The following is a 9,558-nucleotide window of genomic DNA, read 5'->3' as shown; positions in this document are numbered from 1 at the left end:
TTTTTTTTTTTTTATCATTTTTTTTATCATTGTATAAAAGACTTCACCAAAACAAGTATAAAACTAAACACTCAAAGAGTCTTATTTTGAAAACTAAAGAAAAAGACCAAACCGTGCAGAATAGACTCCGGTAATTTCCCACTTTATTGAAAACTTCTCAAAACGATGAAAGAAAATCAAAACTGTGAAATACGGAGCATTCAATTTTTAACCTTATTAGAAACTCAAAACAATGGATGATTGAAGGAAAAGACATCATAAAATTTCAAATTGACGAAAGAAAAGGACCAGGCCATGAGATACAGACCCTGGTAACTTTCTACTTGATTAAAAATCTCAAAACAAATGAAGCAAAAGATTAACTCTTATAGATTTCATTGATGGACCAGCCATCTCTCACAAAGAATGACTAAAACAAACACGATCTTGGTTAAAGATCATGTTCAAGTAACTTGAAAAAATTCTCGAGTATCAATCTTTTTTCAAAAGTGAAAAACATTCAACGGAGATCTAAAGATTGCCAGAATGAATTCTAGATTCCGCTGAGATAAAGATATTCCAAAAGACCTAACTCCAAAGGAGAACATCTGAAATGAGAAGCCCGACTCAAAAGAGCATGCTCAAAACTTCTCTAGCTGTTATCTGATGAAAATATCTATCTCAAGCATCATCGCTTGTTTGACATCTTTTATGACGTAAGTTATAAAAGATGCCCCTAGTATGATTATTTCCATAACAAGATTCAATATAGAGCAAAACAAGAAAAACAGGCCAAAGGCTTTTTATTGTCAAACACTTGGGATTTACAAAAGATTCTTCTCACGAACACTTGAATTTACAAGGCTTTTCACAAGGTACAAGAAATTTGATCTGCTCAAAATTCTCTTCATTTCTGCCATCTGCTGATACCGCAAAGAGGTTTAAGAGTTTGTCATTTTCTGAACTCTGTTCGGTCTCATATTATCCACGGGAACCATGAATTCTTTACTTCTTTGAGGTTTTTTTTTATCATCCCAGCTTCGGAAGAACTTTGACTAACAAGACCTCAAAACTTAAACTCGACTCGACAAAGGAAAAACTTTGACAAGGAACAAGACAAGACTTTGACAACACATGACTTTTACACTAAGAGAGACTGAATCTGCTTCTTAGACTAATAAATGTTTTAAAATGTTAAAAGTCAACCACTCTTAGAATCTTTTGAATACCGCGTTTAAAGGTGTTTTATTCCTCTTTTCGGTATTTCAGTCATGGTTATTATCCCTTTGGATTGCTTAGTCTGAACCTCCCTAACCCAAAGAGTATCAAAGAAAGCCTTGCTGGCGCTTACTCAAACATTAAAGTAATGCCAAAGAAAAGAAAGTCTAGCTGACTCTTGAAATTGTCCTTTCTGCATGAAGTCACTGCCATGACCGAATCGCTCTTTCAGGTTTTTGATTTAGCGGACCGCATGCCTTAATTTTTGCCTGGACTGTCTGCCCTCGCAGATTTTCCATCCAGCAGGCTTTGCACCCTAATTTTTGCCTAAGCCGCCCTTTCGGGTTTTCAGCTTAGCGGGGAATGACCCTAACTTTTGCCTAGACCGCCCTTTCGGGTTTTCAGTCTAACGGGTCTAAGACTCCATCATTTTTTTCTTTCTGTTTCTATACAAACCTGGGCCTAAAATACACCAGAATGACTTTCAGGTAAGCTTAGGTTCAAGCAGGGTAAACATTGGTGTGTTTGAATGTTTTTAAACCGAATCTGGACCTTCCAGACTGCCTACGTATCCCTGAAGAAAATGGGAATCAGGTCTGCGTAGTTCGCCCATTTGGGGTTTCAAAGATTTTTATTTTCAAAATGTTATGAAAGATGTGACCGAACCTGAATTAATCAGGCTACCTACGTATCCTTAAAAAGGAATAAGGTCATAACGTAGTTCAGGTTCAATATCTTTTATGACGCAAGTCATAAAAGATGCCCCTGGTTTTGATTTTGTCAAAGAAAGAAGGTTTATATATTTTTTTATTGGCTCAAAGGGTTTGCAAATGGTTTTAAACAATATAGGTTGTTGGCTCCAAGCTCCAATCGATCAAAGATGGCCTCCTGGTGTATCAGGCGTAATATTTTTTTAACTGATCCAGGTTTGTAGGTTCATTTAATTTTTCTCCGCTTTCATTGAGGAGTCTTACGGCTTTTCCAGGCAGGACTTCATCAATAATGTAAGGACCAGACCAGTTTGGCCTGAATTTCCCTCTCGGGTCAAATATTGGTGCCCTATTGGACTTCAAAACAAGATCTCCAGGCTTCAAGTCTCGGACGCGAACTTTCTTGTTGAAAGCTCTTTCAATCCGCCTTTGATATCCCTGAATGTGATATAAGGCTCTCAGCCTCTTCTCATCTATCATCTGCAGCTCATCATGTCTGGATCTTGCCCACTCAGACTCTGGTAAGCTAGCCTCTATCATTACTCTCAAAGAGGGAATTCTCAGCTCAACCGGCAAAACCGCTTCCATTCCGTACACCAAAGAATACGGAGTCATACCTGTCGAAGATCTGATCGATGTCCGATAAGCCCACAAAGCATATGGAAGTTTGTTCGACCAGTCTTTATAAGTCTCAGTCATCTTACTGATAATGACTTTGATATTCTTATTCGCTGCCTCTACAGCCCTGTTTGTTTGAGGTCTGTAAGGAAATGACTTATGATGTCTTATTTTGAACTCTTCACACAGGTACAAAACCTCCTTTTTGAAATGCGATCCATTATCTGAAATCAGCTCATGAGGTACTCCGTATCTACAGATAATATTCGCACGAATGAACTTCGCAACTGTGTTCGAAGTTATGGAAGCATAGGATGCAGCCTCGATCCACTTTGTAAAATAATCTATAGCTACCAAAATGTACTCATGCCCGCTCGAGGACTTCGGATAAATCTTCCCAATTATGTCTATTCCCCATACTGAGAATGGCCATGGCGAAGACAAAGAATGCAACTCTGAAGGAGGAATATGAATGAGATTTGCATAGACCTGGCACTTGTGACATTTCTTCACAAAGGCAAAGCAGTCTGCTTCCATTGTGGGCCAATAAAAACCAAGTCTCAAAATCTTTCTGGACAACATTTTCCCATTCATATGAGGGCCACAGACTCCTTCATGAGTCTGCTCAATAAGCTCTGCTGCTTTGTCCTCATCCACACACAGGAGTTGAATGCCATCAAAATTATAACATAATTAGGGTTATACTATATACCCAACAGTGCTGTGACTTTTGTTAGTTCTATCTTGGCTGGGTGTGGTTTGTTTTTGCCTTAGATTCCATTCTGCATGTTATGTTCATGTGGTGGATTCTTTCTGCGTTCTGTCCGAGTCTCCGAGGTAAGGGCCCTAGTCCTTTACTTTGTTTTATCTAAAGAAATACTCTTTGGGGTCTGCCCCGGGACTTTATCTTCGGAGCTAAAAAAACTAAGAGCTTTGTCGCTAGGTTATTAGCTGATGGGACATAAATATGGCGCTACTCCCAAATCTCGCCACGTGTCGTCCATGCACCATGGAGCCTAACCATCATGAAGAAAGGTGCTGATAAACGGCAAGACCATACGATTACGACACGTGTCACCTTCTCACCGTCCAAGCCTCATCATCACAAATTATGGAAGGGATTATCCAGCGAAGCCACGCGCGCCGTCAAAACAGGAGAACGGCCCAATCCTGCAAAGGAAGGTTTTCTCTCCATAATGATGAAAAGTTCCGCACGCCACCCCTTAAAAGGGGGAGAAGGGAAGAAGAAGATAGATTTTGGGCATCTCTCTCAAGACAATGGGAAAAGAAAGAAAGAGGCAAGGCAACAACAGAAGAGGTTGGGAGCTTAATCTCACTCTCCCTGTTAGTCCCCTCCGACCCATCCACCCATACCCCCAAGAAAAGATCCCGAGCCTCGGCCTTGGTAAACCTGACCAAACCCTCGCCTCTTCTCGCTGTTCTTTATATTGATTGGTCAAGAATCTAACTTGGGTGTCGAAGTGGTCGTCCGGGACCCACCTCGGACCTCACTGACCCCTTTTGTTTGTGATTGCAGACCCCACGGAGGCTCTCTACCCACCGCGCGATCGCAGACCCGGATTCCGACGCCATCATCAGCCGTTGGAACAAATGAATGGTGCAGATTGTAAAAAAAAACTACCAAACTCGTAAAAAGGTTGCCGGTAACCCTCTTCTTCTGTTTTTCCCGATTTTTCAGGTCGAAATACACGTCATTTCCTCATCCTTCCTTCAACGATGCTACTATTAGCCTTCGTGTCATCAGCAACATTCTATATTAGTTTTGTCAACTTTACAAAACGAATTGGTGTAATGGTCTTATAGGGATAGCTTCTAAATTATTGTTTTGGTATTTTAGGATAGCTTCTAAATTATTATTTCTTGTTTTTCTTGAGTTGGCTAAAATAGAATTTATGCATTGTAAAAGGTGGGATGGCTGCATTTTTGGAGTTTTTTTTTAACGTTGAATGAAGTGAATGTTTACTGAGAAAAACATTGTTCTTGAATCTTGGAGCTTCCTCCAAAACGTGGTTTGCTGTTAGCACCACGATTACTTTTATTCATACTCTCTTTGCACAAATCTCGTGTTGCTACTTGTACGTGATTCCGACGTCAAAAACGATGGAAGTCTAATCTCAACCTATTTTCTTCTCTCACAGAATTGCTTCTCATAAGCTACCTTTTCTAAGAGTTTTTTAGAATGTACGTTCACTTGATCCGACGGTTGAAACCCTGGCGACCAAGCCTTTTACGTTGGGTCGCTGTAACGACCCGACCCCCCTGTAGATATTGTCCGTTCAAGGCCACTGGCCCACCCGGTTTTAAAACGCGTCCACAAGTGATCCAAGCACGTTACATATAAAGCCCCAAATCTTTCCACCCGTTCCGATGTGGGATCTCACAATCCACCCCCCTTGGGGACCCAGCGTCCTCGCTGGCACACCGGGGTACGGCGTGGTCGGCTCTGATACCACTTTTCTGTCACGCCCCGAACCCAGAATTCGAGGTAAGGCGCACGTGACAGCCGCCGCATGCCCATAGGGTCGCCCCCACAAGCATGCAAGGCTCCTTTCTATAGATACGATAACCCAAAATGTCCCCCATAGGAACTGTCCAAAACGATGAGGCTCACATGCCTTTTCTTTTGTTATGCAAGCAATATTTCTAACAAGGAATTATTGACCTGTCATTTTCCTTTTGAATAAATAGAAGCTACTTTATTTTCTACTAGTTGAAAAACTATAGGAGGAAACCTACGAAGCTTGAATCTTGAAATGATAGAGCTTCCAAAAAAATCCTACCTACTAAAGAGATATTCTATTGAAAGCCAATTTTAACTTTAGTGGAGATGTTATTTTCGGTCAATCTTATGGTGCTTTCCAAAATGAGCAGCCTTTTAAAAAGAAGGTTTAAATGGACTTTACTCCATTGATGATAATAGCACCCTTTACCATTTTCAATGTCTCTTGCCTAAACATTATGCTTCAAATTGAAAAAGACACCCACTTCCAAGTAATTATTCTTATACTCGATTTGGTAACCACACTCATTTCTAAGCAAATAAATCCTGAGCTTGATTTTTGGTGAGATTGTGAGATCCCACATCGGAACGGGTGGAAAGATTTGGGGCTTTATATGTAACGTGCTTGGATCACTTGTGGACGTGTTTTAAAACCGGGCGGGCCAGTAACCTTGAACGGACAATATCTACAGGGGGGTCGGGTCGTTACAAAGTGGTATCAGAGCCGACCACGCCGTACCCCGGTGTGCCAGCGAGGACGCTGGGTCCCCAAGGGGGGTGGATTGTGAGATCCCACATCGGAACGGGTGGAAAGATTTGGGGCTTTATATGTAACGTGCTTGGATCACTTGTGGACGCGTTTTAAAACCGGGCGGGCCAGTGGCCTTGAACGGACAATATCTACAGGGGGGTCGGGTCGTTACAAAGTTTTACTGTCACGCCCCAAACCCAGAATTCGAGGTAAGGCGCACGTGACAGCCGCCGCATGCCCATAGGGTCGCCCCCCACAAGCATGTAAGGCTCCTTTACAACAACTATTCTCAACAATCAGAGTAACTAATAAATGCGGAAATTTTAGTCTCAATTAGAGCTCAAATGAAATACAAATATAGATTAGGTCCATAAGTCTAAATCCAAACAATTCTTATTAGACGACAATCACCTTAATAAAGTAACAAAAGTCTCTAACTCGAATAATGAAAGAAAGCAAGAAATTTCCTAAGCTCCAATCCAAGTGCCTGATCTCAGCAAGTCTACTATCGCTCCTCTGTATCTGAAAATTGTTAAACCACATAATGAGCTAACAGCCCAGCCGATTTTCCAATCCAAGCCAGCTAATAGGAAAACGAAAACAAAGCTGGTGCGGAAAAGAAGTAACATGCCATAAAATTTAGGCAATGCAGAAATTGATAAGAATCAAGAAGATCATTTCTACATAAGCTATATAAGAAAAATACATGTTTTTACAAAAACAGTTCCAACCACTCGGTTATGCAGTTTTCCACTTTAAAATCAATGACAAAGAATATATATTTTCAAACACTTGATTTTTGCATTTTTCCACTTGGAAATTAAATACTTAACAGTCTTCTCTGTGGCCAATTTCCAACCTTATTGGCAAGTAGCATACCCAAGGCGAACACTCGTTCGCAGGACTCACAGGTCCTAAAGCGCGCAATTTAATATTATCAATAGCCAGAGGACTCCCTACTGGCCGCCCGAGATCAACCTTACGGGCAGATAAAATTTGACCGGTCAACGTGATCACGTCCAGTGTACTCACCCACTGGCAGGTTGGGCACTAGATCCCCACCAGAGATCAACCTTACTGGCGGAATCCATTCCATACCAAGACTGTATACAAATATAGAGAAAAGCAATTTAATGTTTTCAATACCGTGCCATAAATTTTGAAGACGTTTCAAACCATTGGAACCATATCATATATAGAATGCTTTTCAATAGTGTTTCATGAATTTGAGTTTCCAAAAACATGTTAGTCACAAAACTCTTTTTTTTTTGTATAAATAAGGAAGCATGTTAAGACTAAAAAAACATTTCATGGATAATGACAATTCAACCATTTAGTATGACATGCTAAAAGATATCAGTGAGAAACCTTTTCAAAACAAATTCCATAAAATGAACTGTAATAAAAGCTTGCAACAAATCTAAATATATGCAAATATACGTAATACACTGACATAGGGTAGGATCACCTACCTCTTGCGCAAATCCCAAGATCAAGATCCTATGAAAATGACCAACCTGTTAGTGCCCAGAGGTACAGGTTTCGCCTGCAAGGTTGATCTCTGGTGGGGATCTAGTGCCCAACCTGTCAGTGGGTGAGTACACTGGACGTGATCACGTTGACCGGTCAAATTTTATCTGCCCGTAAGGTTGATCTCGGGCGGCCAGTAGGGAGTCCTCTGGCTATTGATAATATTAAATTGCGCGCTTTAGGACCTGTGAGTCCTGCGAACGAGTGTTCGCCTTGGGTATGCTACTTGCCAATAAGGTTGGAAATTGGCCACAGAGAAGACTGTTAAGTATTTAATTTCCAAGTGGAAAAATGCAAAAATCAAGTGTTTGAAAATATATATTCTTTGTCATTGATTTTAAAGTGGAAAACTGCATAACCGAGTGGTTGGAACTGTTTTTGTAAAAACATGTATTTTTCTTATATAGCTTATGTAGAAATGATCTTCTTGATTCTTATCAATTTCTGCATTGCCTAAATTTTATGGCATGTTACTTCTTTTCCGCACCAGCTTTGTTTTCGTTTTCCTATTAGCTGGCTTGGATTGGAAAATCGGCTGGGCTGTTAGCTCATTATGTGGTTTAACAATTTTCAGATACAGAGGAGCGATAGTAGACTTGCTGAGATCAGGCACTTGGATTGGAGCTTAGGAAATTTCTTGCTTTCTTTCATTATTCGAGTTAGAGACTTTTGTTACTTTATTAAGGTGATTGTCGTCTAATAAGAATTGTTTGGATTTAGACTTATGGACCTAATCTATATTTGTATTTCATTTGAGCTCTAATTGAGACTAAAATTTCTGCATTTATTAGTTACTCTGATTGTTGAGAATAGTTGTTGTAAAGGAGCCTTACATGCTTGTGGGGGGCGACCCTATGGGCATGCGGCGGCTGTCACGTGCGCCTTACCTCGAATTCAGGGTTTGGGGCGTGACAGTAAAGTGGTATCAGAGCGTAGGCTTTAGATCCTTAGGAAGTTTGAAAGTTTGAAATTAAGATGTTAGCGCCATTCAAGTTTTTCATAGGTCTCTTAGAGCTCGGCTTGTGATATTGTGGATTTTGGAATATGACTTAGAAAGTAGTGGAATGTTAGTCATTACTTGCCTGGTGTGAGAGCTTAATTTATTGTGTTGTAGACTATAGGAATCTAATTTAGACCCTCGAGAAATTTTTGGAGAACTTAATAATGACTTTGAGAATTGCTAAGGTACTACTTATGATTTTATCAACTCTCGGAGCTTAGGCTTATGATCCTGTAGGCTATGAAAATACAATGGATGACTTTTAGGAAATGAGAGAATAAAATATGATTTTGAGACGAGTCTTTGAATGGTTGAATTTTGGGAAACTAGAGAATAAAATGCGATATTTAGATGAGTCTTTCAATCTACATAGGAATTATTTAACATTTATTGATTAATTGAAGCAGATTAATTGTGTGAAAATCTCGAGTAGCCGGAATAGAAGATAAACAGTTATCGGCAAATCTTACGGTATTGAAGATGTAAAAATTTTAAATTGACAGTTAAAGTGATGATGAACTCGTACATTCCAAGATCACTTATTTTCGATATGAGATTTAGTGTGCTCGAAAAGAGAAGTAGAGTTAGTTCATGTGGACTAGGAGCCTTTGGTTAGGCGTGTGAGTTAACCATGCTGGCATGGGACAATATGGTGAGCTCGTTTTCCCAAAAGGTACTAGGTCTATCATGAGAAATGGTTGTGCTGGTGTGAGATAATTCGAGCTATTTATTTGTCCCAGGGACGTGACTTGGAAGTTGAGAGTGGTTCCCTTTTGGCTGTGTATTGTAGTTTGTGTTGGTCTTATTTTCTTATACATGTTTATTTATCGATAATAAATAAAAGAGAAGGTTCCATTGAATAGAGTGCGCAGCGGAAGCCTGGTGAGGTTGGTTCTTTTCACCAATGTCAATCTCACTTGTGATCAGCAAGTAAGCATGGTAGATAGGGAAGAATCAAGTCTGTGGAGGTGCATTGTATCAAGTGTAAAGTTTCAGTTTGGAAATTGTTGAACTAAAACAAAAAAAAAACAAAAAAAATATTCCTGTATGTGAATTTCGAGGACGAAATTCTTCAAAGGGGGTAATTATGTAACACCCAGCCCCAATGCTTGAACTCGTTTTAACTTCTTGAAATGGGTGTCATTACCAAAAATCAAGCTCAGGATTTATTTGCTTAGAAATGAGTGTGGTTACCAAATCGAGTATAAGAATAATTACTTGGAAGTGGGTG

This window comes from Tasmannia lanceolata, unplaced genomic scaffold (genome assembly GCF_043159265.1).
Source record: "Tasmannia lanceolata isolate RefF3 unplaced genomic scaffold, GAP_Taslan_0.1 ptg000013l, whole genome shotgun sequence".
Lineage (NCBI taxonomy): Eukaryota > Viridiplantae > Streptophyta > Magnoliopsida > Canellales > Winteraceae > Tasmannia > Tasmannia lanceolata.
Note: the sequence above shows the minus strand (reverse complement) of the source record.